Source organism: Prionailurus viverrinus, chromosome C1, assembly GCF_022837055.1.
Source record: "Prionailurus viverrinus isolate Anna chromosome C1, UM_Priviv_1.0, whole genome shotgun sequence".
Taxonomy (NCBI): domain Eukaryota; kingdom Metazoa; phylum Chordata; class Mammalia; order Carnivora; family Felidae; genus Prionailurus; species Prionailurus viverrinus.
The window spans coordinates 129365928-129386072 of NC_062568.1; the positions used below are offsets into that span (position 1 = coordinate 129365928).

The 20145-nt window shown below is 39.0% G+C and overlaps 1 long non-coding RNA gene and 1 other non-coding gene across 2 annotated transcripts in view; one reads left to right on the forward strand and one right to left on the reverse strand.

The window, feature by feature from the left end:
* The window catches only part of LOC125172029 (uncharacterized), a 201739-nt gene that overhangs the window by 13192 nt on the left and 168402 nt on the right, over nucleotides 1-20145 (forward strand). The window lies entirely within an intron of this gene.
* On the reverse strand, nucleotides 4103-4175 carry TRNAI-UAU (transfer RNA isoleucine (anticodon UAU)). Its single transcript has one exon. It is a non-coding gene; the product is annotated as a tRNA-Ile (tRNA).

Sequence of the window (20145 nt, forward strand, 5' to 3'; positions counted from 1 at the left end):
TTGGGTTTCTTGGAGGACTCATTCTTTTTCTGGGCTCCAGGCATTGACTGGCCTTTTCAGACTCTAGAATATGCCACACCACTGTTCAGCCCAGAACCTTTGCCTGTTTGCTTTCCTGTGCATGCCTCTTTATACCTACCCCAGTGTCCTTTGTTATGAAATGCCTCTCTCTCTCCTTTTTTTTTTTTTAAAACTAGACTTTATTTTTTAGAGCAGTTTAAGGTTCACAGTAAAACTGAGCAGAGAGAACTCAGGGAGTTCTCATATACTCCCTGCCTCCAAATGCACAGCCTCCAAAATGCTCTTCTATTTTTTAGGCTCCCCTCTGCTAGATATATTTCTTCTCATAGGATCATATTGTCTTCTTCAAACGTGATTTGGAGATTGTAATTTTTTAGTATGATTATATGTTGCTTGTATTTTTTCTCCACAAGGCATAAACTCCATGAGGGAAAAGACTGTTTATTATTGTTTTTCCAAACAATTATTTGCTTCCCAAAATATAAGCCTATGCCTAGCATATGGTAGATCTTCAGTAAACATCCATCATCTTGGGTGAATGACATATATCATATAATCCTTTGTAGTCTATGGTTAAAACACAGTTCTGTATAATTACCATTACAGGACTTTGAACACCTAAAATAAAAATTAACCATAATTTTGCTATTTCTTTCTGTCTCAGACAAATTTAGATTTTGCATTTATAACTATTCTTGTACAGCAGCTTTTAAAAATTAACCACAGATGTTACACTAACATGCATTCTAATGGAAATAACATTATTTTATTATGTATTAAATATAATAATTCCTTTCTACTTTAATTCTCTCTTCTCTGTTTTCAAAACTGACGTGTTGGGTTTCAAATCTATAAAAAATTTGCTGTTTTACCTAAGAGGCACATACCACCACAAGGGGGCAGGGGTAGACAAATATTCGGGGTTTTTTGACTCCAAGTTCTGAATCACCAGAATATTCTTCTTTGACAGCGTTAATTTGGGCCATTATTTTTTGTATGAGTTTCTTTTTTCATTTGACATTCAGTTTAAAATCTATACATACTATTAACCTTTTAACAGAGTATATGTCTTTTAAAAGATGAACAGACCTCCACTACACAAATTGTAGATATGAAATAACTTGTCCCTTTGGTACATTAAGTCATATTACAGAGTTATAAAAATAATATTCCAAGCATTGCAATAAATTGTTCATTGCTAATTTTATAGCTAGTTTCTATTCTTCTGTTTTATCTTTAGCACCCCTCCTAATCCCCCTGCCACCTGGCTCCCCTCTCCCCGCCCCTCATACACACATAGAGGCTGGTAGGGGGAAAAGGAAATTTTGTGGGTTTTTTTTAATATAACTTAGGAAATATTTAGATATTTATTGCACATAAGTAAGATATTGAAGATTTTCTGGGAATAGGATTTTACAGCTTAGTTTGCTTTATTTTTCTATATTTTATGCCCTAAATACTAAATACACTAAATACTAGATACTTCTTCACTTTGATAAAGAAAAACATGACCTGAGCTCTTTGTAGCTAGCTTGACATAGTTCTCCTAAACAGTTTGGGTAGAAATTTACATTAGTGATCTAATTTCATGACTAACTTTATTTTATTAAATATTCTGAAATTTAGATCCCTGTAAATGAAGAGTTCATTGAACTCAGAGTTGAATTTAAAAATGTGATTATTTTAAAAAATTAAAAACAATTTTTTTGAACATTTATTCATTTTTGAGAAACAGCGCCCGAGCAGGGGAGGGGCAGAGAGAGAGGGAGACATAGAATCTGAAGCAGGTTTCAGGCTCTGAGCTGTCAGCACAGAACCCATCCCAGGGCTTGAACCCACAAATCGTGAGATTATGATCCAAGCCGAAGTTAGGTGCTTAACCAATGCAGCCACCTAGGTACCCAAGAATGTGATGTTTAATGGGGCACATTAAGCCACTGGGTGGCTCAGTCAGTTAGGCCTCTGACTTTGGCTCAGGTCATGATCTCACAGTTAATGAGTTCAAGCCCTGCATTGGGTTCTCTGCTGTCAGCACAGAGCCTACTTCAGATCTTCTGTCCCCCTCTCTCTCTGCCCCTCCCCTGCTCACTCTCTCTTTCTCAAAAATAAATAATAAACATTTAAAAAAAGGATGCAATGTTTAATGACAATGGAAACAAGATAATTTGTATGTGAACAGATGCCTTGGTTAGGAGGAAGTTTAGAGGAGAAAGAGGGCTTTTTAAAAAAAATGTTTATTTTTGATAGAGACAGAGTATGAGCTGGGGAGAGGCAGAGAGAGAGAGAGAGAGAGAGAGAGAGAGAGAGAGAGAGAGAAAATCCAAAGCAGGCTCCAGGTTCCAGGCTCTGAGCTGTCAGCGCAGAGTTCAATGTGGGGCTTGAACTCACAAACTATGAGATCATGACCTGAGTTGAAGTCTGATGCTTAACTGACTGAGCCACCCAGTGCCCCTGGGAAAGCAGGCTTTTTAAGAGAAACTCATAGAAAGAATGAGTGACCACAGTGTGAACAAGTTTCAAGTTTAAAAACTTGTGTTACAGAAGCAGATGGTCTCTGGGGCACTTGTCATCTGTTGACATGTTGAGGAAAAGGTTATGAAATGCTTCAGAGCTAATCAATGGAATACAGTGTAAGGTGCTTAGATATTATCTGTGTCAGTGCTGTCCCATAGAACTTTTTGCCATAATGGCAATGCTATTTGTATTGTTCAGTACAGTAGCCACTAGCGATATGTGGCCATTGTGCACTTGAAATGTGGTTAGTGCAACTGAGGAATTGAATATTTAATTTTATTTAAAACTAGTAATTAAAATTTATATTTAAATACCACATGTGACTAGTGATACTTTATTTGCACAGTGAAGGCCTAGAGGAATAAATGCCTAATTAGAGTGTTGCAATTTTTGAGATGAGATATTAAAAATTGTAACAAACAAGGTATCAAACTAAACTAATGGAAACCTAAAGAATGGTAGTTATGAGAATTTTAAAAAGCAACAAGTTAAGCATATACCATGTACTTGACTCTTTGTTAGGCACATTATCCTACTGAATGCTTATAAAACTCTGCAAATAAATATTTTATCTTTATTTCATAGGCAATGGATCAGAAGTAAAGCTTACTTAATGGAAATAAGATTAGAATTTATACCCATTTGGTTTCAAAAGCCATATTTTTGTAAAATTTGAGTGAGCAGAAAAAAACTACCCAGATGCGATTGTGGATTGTGTTCTAGGAAGCAAGGTCAGTGCTTGTATGAGTATCACATCCACATATTAGTTTATAATTTCTTAAAACCCATTCCTAAGGCTAGGATTGGTTTCTGATGATGTAACAGGGCTGAAGGTAAGGGTGGATTAGATGGTCTGGGTGGGGTGGAAAAAGGATGGTTGGGTCCATGAGCAACAATTGTTAGACTTGCTATTTCCATTAGCCATGCTAACTTGTGACAGCATCCTTGGCTGTAATTTTATGGTTGGATTCTACTTTGATGTTATTTTTCTCTCCAGTAATGCTCTGTGATTTGATTTTATCCTCATTCATCATATGACTTATGCAATGTGTTATTCACCTGGTAAGTGTGAGTTGGGCATTTCCTTGTCATAATTATGTTGAGGAAGAGCTTATGGTGCAGAGGATGGAGATGTGCCTTTACTTGTCAACTGTGTCACTAAATCTAATGTGTCCGGATGCATATATTTTTCTTAACACCTAAATCATCCTGTGGAAAAATGTGTCCTATATCCTCAGACTAAAAGGATAACAGTAATTTTTTCTGCCTGGTGTTCAGAGTGTGTGCCACACACACACAAAATGATTCTGCACTAGCTTAAATATTAAATAATGGAGTCTGCTTAAAGAAAGCTGAATATCTTGGTTTAAGAAGTTGGCTTTACCAGTGATTGAAATAAATTGGATATGACTGATAGCCAGGGTGTCTATATCAGGCTAGCCCTGTACCTTGTTATCCTGAGATTCTTTTAAAACTAGAAATCCAGTATTAAAATTCTTTGATAAAGGTTCAGATTCTGAGACAGGGTTCACCAAATTTCTTTTGAATGGAAACTAAAGCAACTTTGTGGTTCCACTGGCAATTGAACCCAGGATCTTCTGGGTATAAGGCAGATGTGCTAACCACTACACCATGGAACCTAAAGATAAGATTTTGATTCCGAGACAGGATTATGTAACCTAACCTAATTAGGATCCTAATTTAGGATTGGGTCTGGGGCTCATCGAGTGGGGCTATAAATGGGCATAGATATCTTGGAGGTCCAAATATGAATCTTTTGCAAGATGGGGGACTCTATAGAAGATTATCAGTCCATGGAAATAGTGGGCTTAGGAGACAGTATGTGAGCCCAGAAGTGGGACATGAAAAGGAAACTAGATTTCTGAAAAAGCAGATGAAATGGTGCATCAATCTTTAGGGGCAAAGCAGGAGGGGAGCTGGAGAAAGAATACAGAAACAGAAACAAGATTGTCACAAGGCGCTAGGGAGCAAATTACTTGAATTGCAGCCCACTCACATTTGAGCAAATGTGCTTCTGGGAGCTTGGGGCTTGTTCTTAAAAGAACCAGTCCTATAGGATAGGTGCCTTGCCAAAGTCCAGATCGGCTTTAGTGCTAGAGAAACAAACACATTTTGCAAAATCCAACTGTTCATAGCTGGGAGAGAGCTGAATTCCCAGGAAATGATTGTTCTTTATTTGATATTCTTAAGCATCAACCACATATTAGACAATGTGGTGCTTTAGAGAGTTGAAACAAATTTCTGCCAGCATAGCCCAATTGCTGGGTATCTTCTGCAAAAATAAGAAATCCTGTTGAGGAACTACGTCAGAATCAGCTTCTATCTCTCCCTTGCCCCCCATGTCTGGCGTTTATAAAGAAGGGTAATAAATCTTTCTGAACTTATCTCAATTATGGCAGAGGGAAGTAGAAATATTCTGTGTATTTGAGAGGAAGGTTATCTAAGTACCATAGTACATGATTTGTTAGATCCTACTTGATTTAAACTCTGATTATACCCCGAATACCCAATTCGGCTTCACACATGGTAAAGATGTCTTACAGCCAGTTCTATCTTCCAATCATTCACACTCCTTGTCTACCTTGTAGGGGAAGGCAGACTGCTATTAGCCTATGGAAAACACATCCTAGGCTTCATGTATTATGGAGAACTCTCCTATGATACCTATTAATTTTCCTCTTATTTTATTTCCCACAATGACTGTGGTTGTGTCTGCAAGTGCATAGCTGGCCATGGCACTGGATGTGGTGCTATGATGGGTAACACAGGGAACAGAAAGGCTGCCTCCTTACTGTCCATAAAAATCACCTCACATTTATCTCCCTCTGTACATGTAGGCATGTCTGTCAACACACTTGGACACATATGAAACATATGATAGGGTTATGTGTTAATTCAAATCCATCCATTCTTTCAATAAATATGTGTGTTGAACATGCTTTATGGGCAAGAGTTGCCCTAATGAATTGTCTATACACATTATTTTGTATGTTCTTTCCTTCTCCATTGGTCATTTCCTTATTGTCAGCAGATGATTTTGTTTCTTGCTACAAGCTTTCTTTTTGAGAGCAGAAAGTAGAAATTCTTTGAAAGCTACCCTCTTTCTGAAAGACTGTGTTCATAGAGAGTGGAGAAATGGGGAGAGTAGAACACTGTCAAGGTCACTGAGAAAGAATGCTGATTTCCCAGACTAGGGTGGGAGCAGGGCTGTTGGGTTTGCCAGTTGAATGACCCTAACCCTTTTCCTTGGCAGCACCCTTGGGCAATGGCAGGACTCAAAGTGTGTCCAGAGACTCAAGTCCTAGACATGGACTTTTCACTCTCCTCCGTAAAGTTTCCTGGGTCTCAAGAGAGGTACAAAGCAGGTAGAGACCATGTGCGACAATGTCAAAAGGGCAAAAAAGTGGTACGGTATTCAGTGCATACCAAAAACAAGACAGGCCTCTGCAATGCTTTGGGACAGAATAAGATGCCTCACCTGGATTTTTATAGGACACTAAGGAAAAGAGGACAGATACTTAGCTCTGCAGATTGGTGGGATTTGGAATCAAGTTGTTTAAGCAGTGTTGGATTTAAGTTAATTTAAAGAAAACAAAGCAATGCTTTATTGCTTGCACATCTGGATTTGTGGATTAAGGTCTCTACCTGCTACCACTCCACAAAGAACACAAGTGTAAACAAGTGATTACTATTGTGACTTGACTGATCTATGAGGGAAAAATGCAGGGTACTATAGAAACAGAACTGGAAGCTTAGTTGGGAGTGTGTTTGTGGAATAGGATGGATGAAGGAAGTAAATATTCCATGAGTGAACATTAAAATTTTTTTTTTTTTAATTTTTTTTTTCAACGTTTATTTATTTTTGGGACAGAGAGAGACAGAGCATGAACGGGGGAGGGGCAGAGAGAGAGGGAGACACAGAATCGGAAACAGGCTCCAGGCTCTGAGCCATCAGCCCAGAGCCCGACGCGGGGCTCGAACTCACGGACCGCGAGATCGTGACCTGGCTGAAGTCGGACGCCTAACCGACTGCGCCACCCAGGCGCCCCTAAAAATTTTTTTTAAACATTCATTTATTTTTGAGAGACAGAGAGGTAGAGCACGAGTGGGGGAGAGGCAGAGAAAGAGAGGGAGACACAGAATCTGAAGCAGGCTCCAGGCACTGAGCTTTGAGCACAGAGCCGAACAGGGGGCTCAAACACACAAACCATGAGATCTTGACCTGGGGCAAAGTCAGACGCTTAACCAACTGAGCCACCCAGGCCCCCCCCCCCCACCTTGAATGAACATTTTAGCTGTTTTATTTATCCTGCAGACAAATAAGAGTTAGCTTGGTTAAGGGGACATAAGAGAATGTTGGAGAATGTTCCAGGAAGTGAAAAATATTTGAAAATATCTTGATGTGGAAAAGAGCTTGGACCAACCAATGTGGCCAAGAAATGAGCACAAGGCTGAGAAAGGTCAGAAGCAAAGAACAAAAAGGGGACAGGCTTCAGGTTGTTTGGGGCCTACTAGTATTAAACACAGATAATAGATATGGAAAGCCACTGAAGATTTTAAGTAAGGGAGTGAAATAAAAGATTTGAGATTTTCTAAGGTTAACTTTGGCTGCAGATTGGAAAATAAATTAAAGTGACAAAAAGGATTTAGAAGACCAATGAGTAGGCCTCATGATTATAGTTGGTTGGCCTAGATGGCAGCAGGAAAGATGGTAAGAAGTTAAAAATAAAGAGATTTTTGGGAGATTTGGGAGATTGAATCAATAGATCCTAATGACTAATATTGAGGTAGGGGCCTGAGGTAGAGGGTTACAGAGTGAGAAAAGTTCCACATTTCCAGCTTGAGTAACAAAACAGAGGAGGGGAAATTATGGAGTTAACAAACACTGGTTGAAGAATACATTTTAGATTTGGGTTTGAGAAAATGAGTTTGATTGGCTTTGGAGACATCTAAGACATCTAAGCTTTTATATACATGTTATAACAACCACATTACTGAATGCAATAGTAATTTATTATTAGACTAAAAGTGATTGTAATGAGTGCTATGATAATAATAAGTTAAAAATAAATGATTTTATGTTGTTAGATATGTTAAAAATATTTAAAAAAGAATTAAAATGGTTGAGCAATTACTGAAAAAGTTAACAACCTTGACCAAAAGACTGACCGAAGATAGATTGTAGGCCAAATAAAATTTCCTCAGATTTTCAGATGACAAGAAGCTGGTGGAAGAAATATTCTGAAGTGGCTAACACCACCCCTTGAAATGCATGAGATACTGATTTCTTTAATTTCAGATTGTCAGGCAATGTCAGTAATTAACAGCAGATATGCCATCAAGCCACTAGGAAGATAGCTTAGTCTGCACACCTCAAGTGGTGACCCTCCAAGTGCCTCACCTCCAAGGAACCATGAACCGAATGGAAAATGTGTGGTTGTTGGTCGGAAGGGTCTTTACAACTTGAAATTATAATGTTAGTGATTAAGAGCTATCATTATCAAACTGAGATGTTTGGCTTTTGGCATCAATTTTATCAAAAAGCTTGCCACAGATTGAAGAATCCAGGTAGTTTCTAGCCCATCCTTGCTTTCCTTTGGTGGGGGATCACGGTAGAGATTGCTTGTTCACATAAAAAAAGCTTTTCCTTAAAGAAAAGGGAAATGGAAACAGAATAGATGCTTCAGGAAGCAAAATAGTGAGATAACCAGTAAGAGATTATTGGGATTATCAAGGCCTCCTGGCTTAAATTTCTCTTCATGTGGTTTATGAAAGACATAGTGAGGAGCCAGGTGAGTTCCTCGAGGTTCTGTGGCATCTGTTTCCCGAAGCATCTTGTGCTTTCCTTAGTAACATTAAACAGACTCTACTTTTTGCTATAGTTAAATGGCAAGTTTTCTTCTTTCTAAATAAGTCTACGTAGCAACTAGCAGACAGGAAAGCCTTAAAGCATTTCTATGTGCTTATCCCAGCCAGAATCACTTTGGCAGAAATTGATCACAAGGCTGGTTACAACAATTGGGAGGCATTTGGCCAGGACCAGAGGTGGTGGTGGTGGTGGGGGGGGGGGGTGTTGAGAAGGAAATAGGAAAAGACTATGAAGAAGGAATCCTATTGTTCTAGCAATATGGTCTTCCTTGTGGCCTGGTGCCTGGGAACTCTTTGAACACTTGTACAGCAAAAGGCCTCAAATAGGGGGTAATGCATAGGAAGGGGCAGTCCAAGAAGGTAGTGTGGATCTGTCAGACTGCAAATATGAAAGAGCCTACAAAGCTAGGAGGTGGCTGGGAGCATAGACCACTCGTAGATAGTAGTAGGAATGTATGGGAAGAACAGTGTGCTGGCTTTGGTGGGAACGAGAAGGTAAGAACACTTGGCTGGACTGTATGTACTCAATGGGTGGTTGTGAGGATGAACTGAGACAACTGGCTCATTGTGACTCAATAAACATTGGCTGTGGACATTATAAGTCAGGCTGGTTAACAAGGCCAGACATGAAATATGGCCAATAAGTGGGGCGCCTCGGTTGCTCAGTCAGTTGACTTCCGCTCAGGTCATTATCTTGCAGTTTGTGAGTTCCAGCCCTGCATCAGGCTCTGTGCTGACAACTCAGAGCCTGGAGCCTGCTTCAGATTCTATGTCTCGCCTTCTCTCTAGCCCTCCCATGCTTATGCTCTGTCTCTCTCTGTCTCTCACTAATAAATAAACATTAAAAAATTTTTTAAAGATATGGCCAATAAGGTCACTGAAGGTGTGGCTGTTGGGAGAGAGTACTCACATTTATTATATGTAGCTTCTCTGCTAGATGCCTCGTACAAGTTATCTCCTTCACGCTGACATCAAATCTATGCAGAAGCATTAACATCTCTATGTTAGAGAGGGAGAAATTCAGACTCAGAGAAGTTAAAACAATTTGTACAAAGATACATAGCTCATCAGCGATGGAGCCAGATTTAAAGTCTATCTCATTATGTGTTTCTCCCAGTGGTCTCTGTTTTTAGAGTACTGGGAGAGGTGAGTTAGAGGAAGAAGGGCTAGCAAGGAGAAGGTTTGAAATTTGGAAACTAGGCAGAGAGGAACTTAAAAATGTAAGCATAGTGGCCTCTATTCAGTGCTCCCAGAACACCCTGGGCATGCCTCCATGGCCCATTCCATACTGCATTATACTTAGGGATTTATTTGGATAGCCAAATCTATTGGACTGGATGTTCCCCTTGAGTCAGGAGATAACTTTCTTTTTATCCTCAGTGCCGTGTAGGATGTCTAGAGCATAGTTGGTGCTTATATATTTGTTGAATTAATGAATTCATTAAAGCTAGCCCAGAATTGCATGCTACAGCACACGAATGCATGGAAATTGGTAACAAAACACAAACAGAATCACTGGCATCTGTAAGCAGAAATCTTTTTACAGCAAAGTAATATGTTCTCATATGTTTGGGTTAACCTGTTAAATAGACTGTTACAGACATTAACTTGAGAGCAGATCTCTTCTTACTTATTGTATTTCTCAAAGTCTTCACAGACCAAAGTCTTATACATAGTAGACATTCAGTAAAAAATTACTGAATTCTAAAAAGAAGTTAACAGTTTAGTATCATGCATGAGATTCATATCTTTGGGTAGTTTGTTGAAATTTGGGACATTAATGTCTTTAAATCTTAGTACATGAAACATATATGCAATTTGTAGTTTTAAGAGTTAAGGTCCCATCTAAACCATATACAGCATCTGGATAAAAAGTGAAAAATTGAAAACATCTTAAGCCAAATGTTGGGATGTTAGAGGAATATTTTGTGCTATATAGAAACAGCCTAAAGTGTGATATTTTAATTTTTAAAGCCCAAACTCAAATGTACTATCAACATTACACCTACCTTTAAAGCTGGGCAAAGCCCGCCACCCAGCATTCTTCTGATAACCTCAATTAGTTTAGATTTGGGAGTACAAATTGAAACAAGAAACGAAATGCTTGAGCTGCTAGGAAGTGGTATTGACATTACTAAGACTCTTTGGTGCTTTAATTGTGCTGGCAAAAAATACTAATGGGGTCAAACAATTGAAAGCTCAATGAGATGAAAACAACCGGGAACAAGAAGAGAAAGACAAAGGTGCGGGAGGCTGAGAGGTTAATATCAACTTCTGTCTAATTTAGGATTTGGATTAAAGAACAGAGAAGCTCAAACCTGCTCGAGTCATGCTGCCATCTGTGATTCTGATGTGGCATTTGGAAGAGTAAAAACATGTGCTGGAAAATTACCAAGACAAAGAGAAATTCTGGAATCTCGGCACAGGATTTTCCTTTGTGGCTAAAAGGCTGAGTTACTTTGGAAACATTTAGCTTTCTTTTCTGTTTATCCAAGCAGAAAAGCATCCCTTTTAAAGCATAGACTTGCATTCTATATAAGGAGAAACTTCTGTGAGTTCATCAGACATCATTTTCCAGGCTTGTTCTGGGAGTTACATCATTAAGAAATACGTGTTGGCAGTTATTGATTATCTAACAAAAGGAAGAACAAGAGAAATTAAAAATCTTGTTTAAGTGGCATGATACTTAATGAACTCTAAGATGTTCTTTTTAGCCCCAGTTCCCAAGGAAATTATTTAATGCCAAGAGGAAGTTCTAAATACCAAGGGAGGCTGCGTATTTTCAGAGCACTTAAGCTGAGAAGCCAAGAACGGTCTGCATCTTTTTTTTTTAACATAATTTATTGTCAAATTGACTTACATACAACACCCAGTGCTCATCCCAACAAGTAACAACAACATTTAGTGTTACATGCACATCTGCATTCACTCTTCTTTTTTTTTATTAAAAACATTTTTTTAAAAGTTTATTTATTTCCAGAGAGACAGAGACAGCATGAGTGGGAGAGGGGCAGAGAGAGAGAGGGAAAAAGAGAGAGAGTCCCAAGCAGGCTCCGCGATGCCAGCACAGAGCCCAATGTGGGGCTTAATCTCACAAACCATGAGATCATGACCTGAGCTGAAATCAAAAGCTGAATGCTTAACTGACTGAGCCACCCAGGCACCTCTGTGTTCACTCTTCTTGAAAAGGCTTTCAGGACTCTGGCCAAGGACAGAAGACAGCATGATTATTCTTCCAATTTCAAACTGGAAAATTTCTACTTTATTTCCTTTACATACATGATTCTAACATGAATTGATATGGACAGACCTTTTTTTTTTTTACATTAAAGGGAAATTGTGTCATACAAAAATATCCTAAAATAATACCATTTTTGTGGACTCCTTGGATTATAAAAGGGGCTTCATTCAATTCAGTGTTAGGAAATTTTTTTAATTTTAATTTTGTGGACCAGGCTTCTGGCAACAGGCATGGTTTAGAGTGTGACAAACATCAAGGACAGTACAGCTGGCCCCTTCACACAGATGGCTTTCTACCTTGCCTGCACGGCTGGCATTCAGTGTCAACTGCATCTAATGTAACTCTCATTCATTTACCTTCTCTCAGCGGCAGGGGTGCAGGGCCTCGTGGTGAGGGGTAGCATAGACTTCCGAGCTTGAAGCTCTGCTTCCATACTGGCTTTGTCTCTAAATAGTTACAAGGCTGTTGGCAAGTTACTACACATCTCCATACCTCAGTTTTCTCATCTGTAGAATAAGGACAGCATCAGCTATGACACAGAGATGTAAAAAATTAAATAAGATGCTCAGTAATGCTAACTCCTACTACCCTTTCCCATCAGTTAGCTAAACAGGCTATCCTTTGCAAAATACTCCACTCACAGTAGAAAGATTTCTTTAGATTTGGTGCCCAAATGGAGTTGACTCCTATTTTCCCCCTTTCCTCTCTTTCTCTTTTTTTTAGTAACAAAACTCTACTCTTTTTCTGGTTTACAGCTGTAGTTACTATTATTGCTCTTGAGGAGATGACCTGTACCTACTATTACCACATGTAATGCTTCCCGACCTAAGAACATCACATATATAGTCCCTCTGGCCACAGTGTTTGCTTCAGGCACCCGATTTGGTCTTTCAGCCAAAGCTGCAGGCATATCAGATTCTGTAGCCCAAAGGAGACTTGCCTTTCTGATTAGACTGACCATGAAATCTGTGGAGGAGAACAGAGCCAAGGTATGGGTTTCAATGACTTTATTTGAGCTCCTAAACGCAGCATGCCCAGAGCTAAACCCTGTATGCCCTGGATTTTTCATCAAAGGAGGCAAGAAATTATCTTTTTTTTGCTTTAGTAAGTTTGGATTTGTTTCTCACCTTTTCAATTGAAAAGGTTTTGATGAACACTTCCAAGGGTGGAGATCAATGGAGGGCAGGGGGGGAGTAAAATTAAATTTGAAGTAGGATTATTTTTTACTTGCAAACCTTTTTCTTTAGATGGCCCATATATTGCAATAATTCTTTAATGCATTTAGAACAGAATAATCAAGATTATTTAAAATTTTCTCGTATTGGAGTTCTAATGTAAGACATCCCAAATCATCTTGCGTCATGAGAAAATAAGCACAGAGATTATCATCCGAAGCATGTACGAAATAATTGTGCATCTCCACCAGAAGAGAGCACTGTAGCTGTCTGAGTGTGACAACCATCGAAAGAAGCAAGCATTTTGGAACTTAGGAAAACACTTTCCTTTTTAAGAATTTTTCTCCACCACAGCGTCTCAACACCTTCCTTAAGAGACAGACAAAAGAAAGTCGGCATAAAAGCTGTCTGCAAAGGGGAAGTGGTGAACAAGAATGCAGATTAAATAAGAATATGACTGTATGATTCCAACATGGTCTCGTTAAACAACACAGACAGTCCATACTGGAGACAACCCTCACAGTTGGGAAGGGGTAAAAGCAGAGGTAAAAAGGGCACATCACAGTGCTAAGTGGACAGCAAATTAATGGCATTTGTTATTCCATGGGTGTTATAAGCCAAGTTAGTAATGTAGAGAGGCTTAAATAAATTTATTCTTGGGAGATAGTTTTCAAAGGACAGAGGACAACTTGGAAAATGCCCTCTATTATTTCATGTCCACAGACTGCCAGGCAGGGGAAGTGGAAAGACCCTTGTGACTCAGGGAGTTGTGAATCTGGTTTAGCCTTTTCAGAACTGTGTGATCTTGAGCCCGCTTGTCAATATGGGGTCACAATACTGCTACCTGACATCACTGTGGGAAGCTCAAAACAGATCGTTATTTCAGTGCCTTTGAAAGACAACGAATGAAGTTGAAAACAAAGTTCTAATATAAGTAAAAGAGTGTTTGTGTCGTGATCACCAGTAACCTCTGGCTGAAACCCCATGGTCATTCCATCTCTTTGTCTTTATCTTATTTGACAGATAGTACTATTTGGCAACTTACCACTTTCTCCTTGAAACATTTCATTTCACCACCACGAAGCCACCCTTGTCAGCTTTTTCTCCCTTACTGTTTCTCTTTCTTAGTCCCTTTGCTGTTCCTTCTTATATTCTCAATCTTTAAATGTTGGAGGTGACTCAAAGGAGAGTCCTCTTTTCTTTTCAATATATTGTCTTCCTGGTGGAAATTTCATCCAGACCAATGGCTTTAAATACTGTCTGTACACTTACCGACACCCCAATTTATATCTCCAGGTAAGAATTTTTCCCCCTGCAACTGGGAATCCCTCTATCCAGCTGCCTACCTAGCAGGTTCACTGGGATGTCTAATAGGTACCTTGAACTTATGATGTCCAAAGTAGGGCTCCTGGCATTTTCCTGCAAACTTGTTGCTCCTGAAACTTCCTCATTTAGTCAGTGTCTTCTTCATTCTTCTAGCTGCTCAGTCAAGATCTTGGTGTCATTGTTGACTCATCTGTTTCTCTCCTCCCTCATACTATGAGATGAGTCTGTCTCATTAGATGAGGCCTTCCCTGGCCTGTCTAAAATTCCATCACCCCACCCAACACAATACTTCTTATCCCCTTTTCCTTATTTGTGTTTTCATTTTTATTTTTTTTTGAAGATACCAAATTTCATTTCCAAAGAATTCCAGACTCCAGAAGGACAGTGAAGTAAGGTCCCTGGTAATAAATTTTCCAAATGGTGGATTCACTACTGTGAACATGAGCATATGCTTACAACTTAGCTATGCACTGAATAACACTGTTACAGTCTAGACAATCTTCAAATCCAGGAACTAGGCCCATGAGACTTAGGGGGTGTTGACTTAGTGTCTTCACATCTGCACAGGGCTGTCTGGGGAAAGAAGAGTGTGGCCATACTAAAGACAAATCAGAACCAGTAGGAGGAAATACAGGAAGCATAGAGCCTGACTTAGCATATGGAAGGACTTATATATTGACTCCCTTGATAGGAATGCTGTGCTTCTTCACAGCAAGTGAGTAGAGACTAGATGACCATCTGTCAGGAATTCTGTATCATGGATTTATGCCAAGACCAGACTGCTGACTGCTAAAGTCTCTTTTAACCTTGGATTCTGAAGTAACACCAGCTGAGAGGGATGCCTGGGTTTATGTGAGAGACAGGCTGGTCAACAGGGTCTTGGCTCAGGACTGCTGGGCTCACAGCATCATTCTACAGGCTTGGCTGCTCTTTGTGCCATTGGATTTGATACCTTTGATTCTTCTATATGGACCTGCCCCCCCCCCCCCCCCCCCCCCCCCGCCAGAGCTGAAGAGCTCTTAGAAACTGTGTGTTCCTGCGTGTTTTACAAATTGGATCAGGCTCAGGATTTTAAACTGTAGGAAAGTTCCAGGAAGCAGTCAAAGACCTCCACCATGAATTCTTATTTGTGGAGGGAGTGTGCTACCTGAATTTACCTTCATGCACTCCTTCCCTAGTGGGTCTTAGGAAGCTGTGACAGAGCCCAGCATGCAGACCTTCAGGGCTTGGTGCAGCTGCCAAGAGATAGACATGAAGGGACCTGTCTCAGTGGGCTCTGTTGTTTGGGGCACTTTGTTTTTAGTTCTTAGGGACAAGCATGCAGAAAGAGGGCTCAACTCTTTAGAGGAGAGCAACCTCATAGATTCTCATAGATTCCAGAGTCTTTTCCTCATGGTTTGTCTGGTCTTTCCATGCATTAATGTCATTGAAGATTGTCCCTGACTCCAACCCCTTGGCAGCAAACCTGGCTTCATCACACACACACACACACACACACACACACACACACACACACATTAATGTCATTGAAGATTGTCCCTGACTCCAACCCCTTGGCAGCAAACCTGGCTTCATCACACACACACACACACACACACACACACACACACACACACACACATGCATTAATGTCATTGAAGATTGTCCCTGACTCCAACCCCTTGGCAGCAAACCTGGCTTCATCACACAAACACACACACACACACACACAGTGTAATCAAGTTAATATGTATATTAATTGTTTAAATATATGTATAATATAATGCATATATATGTATAAAAATGTTTTTGAAGTTTGATAACTTTATCAAAATTTGCCCACCAAACCCTTGAAATGACAGAGAAAGAAGAAAGAATTGTCACCAATTATTATAATTTACCCTAAAGGAAGTAACATGTTCATCAAGGAGGACAATATTCATCTAGCAGCTAATTAATTCAATCATTAATGGACTTACTGACCAAGCAAATATTTTTCAAGTGTTTGGAATATGCTATGTTCTAGACTGTATGTATTCTAGTCCTGAAGTATCTTTCCTTAACTGTTCAAAAGAAAAAAACAATGAAGCAAATGGAAGCCCCTAACTCATACTGCCCTCTTATTTTTCATGGTGAAGGCTAGGTCCACCGTGTTATATACACTCTTTGGAGCAGGAGAGTTGTTGGGGAGAAAAAGCCACAATAGCTACCAAAGGCCATCTTTTTCTCATGCTATTTGGAAGGAATAAGACCTAAGAATTATTTCATCTTCTCTCCATATAAGGTCTTAGTATTTTATCTGTTATTTACTTATTTGGTATTTACTTACACAAAGCACACTCCACAATGATTTGAAACAACTTAAGGAAACACATAAAATACATAGTGTAATATAGGATTAAAAGGCAAAGATAGAATAAAGGGGGCTGCCTGGGTGGCCCAGTTGGTTGAGTGACCGACTTGCTTTTGGCTCGGGTCATGATCCTGGAGTTGTTGGAGCACAGGGTTGAGCTCTGTGCTGAGGGTAGAGCCTGCATGAGATTTTCTCTTTCTCCTTTTGCCCCTCTCACCTGATCATGCTCTCTTTCTCTCTCTAAAATAAAAATGAAAAAAAAAATAGAATAAGGAAACAGACTGAATGGGAGATCAAAATTAGGAAAAATTAATAAGAAATTCAGGACCTATAGATGAATTCAATTATAACTGAACAATTTTGGCACTGAGTTGCCTAGTAGCCTAAGTGAAAAGATAACTTTTCATAATGTCATATCTTTAGGAACTTAATGATATGGGGGAAAGCTCAGTGTAAGCAAGTTTCCCACAAAATAGTTCATATTTTTTCCACTTATGTATAACATAATAATATAAATATATAAAAATATAAATAAATATATATACTAAACATAATATATATCGTGTGTGTGTGTGTGTGTGTGTGTGTGTGTACACACACACACACACACACACACACACACACATATATAAAACTTTTAGGGAAGCTAGCCTGGCTGTTATATATATGAAAAATATGATCAGAATGATATGGAAAGACAATTTCAGCCATTACTTCTAACTAAAACTAAAAAAATAAATAAGAAAAAGAGGACAAAGGTATTATATAGCATGCTGGAATTTTAGGTAGGCCAGCAAACGCCTCACTGAGGCCACTTTTGAGTAAAATCCTAACGTTAGTAGATGTCTGGGGCTGAGCTTTTCAGATAGCAGAAACAGAAAATGTAAATGTCCTGAGGCAGAAATATGTCTGTGATAGTGGAGAAATAACAAGGAACTAATGTGGCTGGAATAGAGTTAACAACATGGTATGTAGAAGATGATTTTTTAGAGGTAACAGATCATAAAATGTCAAAGACATTTAAGCTATTTATGTTAAACTACTTAACTATTTACCTTGACATATAATAACTTTTGTTTTTGAATTTCTGTAATGTATGAGCATTTAGGCAACACATTTTTAATGGTTATTAATTATAATATGAATAAATATTTTTAGTGTTCAAAAATACAGTCCCTCATTTTATATTATATAGTCACATTTACACAGTTTTGATATTAGGCAGAAAAAAATAATTTTGTATAAACAGAGGCAGTTGGTACTTTTCCCCTTTCTTTAAACAATCTTCACTAGTTGAATACACCAAAAAAAAAGGCAGTGGGTGGGGGTGCACCTGGGTGGCTCAGTTGGCTAAGTGTCCGACCTCGTCTCAGGTCATGATCTTGCAGCTGGGGAGTTCGAGCCCTGCATCAGGCTCTCTCTCTCTCTGCCCCAACCCCATTTGTGCTCTCTCTTTCTCTCTCTCAAAATTAAACAAACATTAAAAAAAATGAAGAAGAAGAAGAAGAGGAGGAGGATGAGGAAGAGGAAGAAGAAGGAGAAGGAGAGAAGGAAAAAAGAGAAAAAGACACAGAAAGTACAAATAAATAATTTTTTTTCTTAAAAATTACTCTGTCACAATAACACACATTTTTCCCCCTGAGGTAGATTTCCCCCCTTCAACAGCCTTTCCTTGCTTTGGTTTTTATCACATATGTTGATTTTTATTTTTCTCTAGTCTTCATATGTGAGCCACATCCAAATGGAGAATAGTACAGAAAAGCAGTCCCTTTCTGTATTTTTAAAATCAGCCCTTTGGGGGTGGAAAAAAACATTTTAGAACAATACTTTAAAATGACAATGTAAATAAGATGGCAAGGAGGAGTTTGCTTTAGTATATCACAGAAATTACAAAAACTGAAAAACATTTTAGTGGAAAATACAGACATTTTCGGCTGTTAAGCTAGTTTTTAGAGCTATGTTCAGAACTGTATGTTCCTGTAACTTTGTCATTCTCAACAACTACAACTTATTTTTTGGAACATGTATTTTCAAGATAAACAGAACTCTGCTATCAGTGCTGGAACTGAGCGAGAAAGGAGCAAAAGAGAGAGGAGAGACTTTGTGTAAACTTTTGTTGAAAAGACCAGTTCTCACTCTGTGACTGGATTTTTTTTTTCTGGTAGTATCTTTTGTGGGTTGTATTGTGTTCCTCTAAAAGATAAATCAACTCCTAACCCCTGGTACCTGTGAATGTGATCTTATTTGGAAATAGGGACTATTAGGAAATAGGTATCATCATGTGTGGAAGAGGCACTGGTTTAAGTCCCATTCTGAATCAAAAACATGAGAACCAGAAGCACCCAGGTCCCAAGGTTATTGTAGACAATTGGATGTCTCAACCCAAGCGGGGAGAAGGAATTTCACCTTTTTCTGTTCAAGACCTGAACCAATTGGATGATGCCCACCACATTGGTGAGAGCAGTTGCTATTCAGTCAATTGATTTAAATTCTAATCTCTTTCAGAGATACTCTCACAGACATACTCAGAAGTATTGTTTTGCCAGCCATCTGGGCCCTGAGCCCAGTCAAATTGACACATAAAATTAACCATCACATAAGGCATGGGGAAGGGACATCTTTCATTATTTTATGAATAAATATAAGTCTTTTAGTGAGCCTGAGTTCCTGGGCTAAGTGTTTCTTACCAAGTGTAAACTTACTAAGTGTTCCTTTGCTTTTTTACTGCTTACCCCACTTCAGTAAGACAGAAAGGCTAGAGGTGCCTGGAGTAAGAGAAATGCTTGCTCCAGGAAGGCAAATATATTTTTAAGTAAATGATTATTATTTGAATACATATTAAATTCATACTAAAAGTGAATACATTGCCTAATAAATACTGAAATGTTTGAAGATACTCAACTGTATATGGAACCTTCTGTCTGTGGTTCTTAACAAAGGGCAGAAGGGAGAGGGGAAACTTGACACTATTCAGGGTTTGTTTTACTTGGTGTTGATGCCTATCCTTGGTTTAGGACCTCTGATATAATAAAAAGATTAAGGGAATGCTTTGTGTGTGTCTTAATGTTGCCTTACATTATATCTGAGGATAGGATATGCCAACTGATATGCCCCAAACCACATATTTAATCTGTGGTACGGGAAGGCTCCAGTCTGGCTTTTTGAATTCCCACTAGAGTGACCAACCATCCCAGTCTGCATGAGACTGGGGCGTTCTCCCAGAGTGTGGGGCTTTCAGTGCTCAAAGTTGAAGGTCCCAGGCAAACCAGAGGTGTTACTCACCATCATGGAGAGTTTAAAACCAAATAAAAAGAAAGATAATATAAGATGAAGAATTTTCCCCATGACACTTATTATCTGTGTGCTGATTACTTAGAGCATGTCTATGTATGTAATGTGGCAGATTACATGAAGATCAATTTGCTGGCAAACAGTTTATAAATTACTTCATTACTCATATCAGCATTATCTGAGATTTCTATCTGTCTGACTAAACCAAACAATAAGACAGACAGAGGCTTCTCTTTTCATGGGAACTCTATCAGTGCTAAGTCTATCTGCCTGCTGGCAGCCTACGCTTGGGTGGGAGTTTGATGGCAGTGCTCGGTAAATCTTTCTCTCCTCTAGATGTTACCCTCAGAATGAAG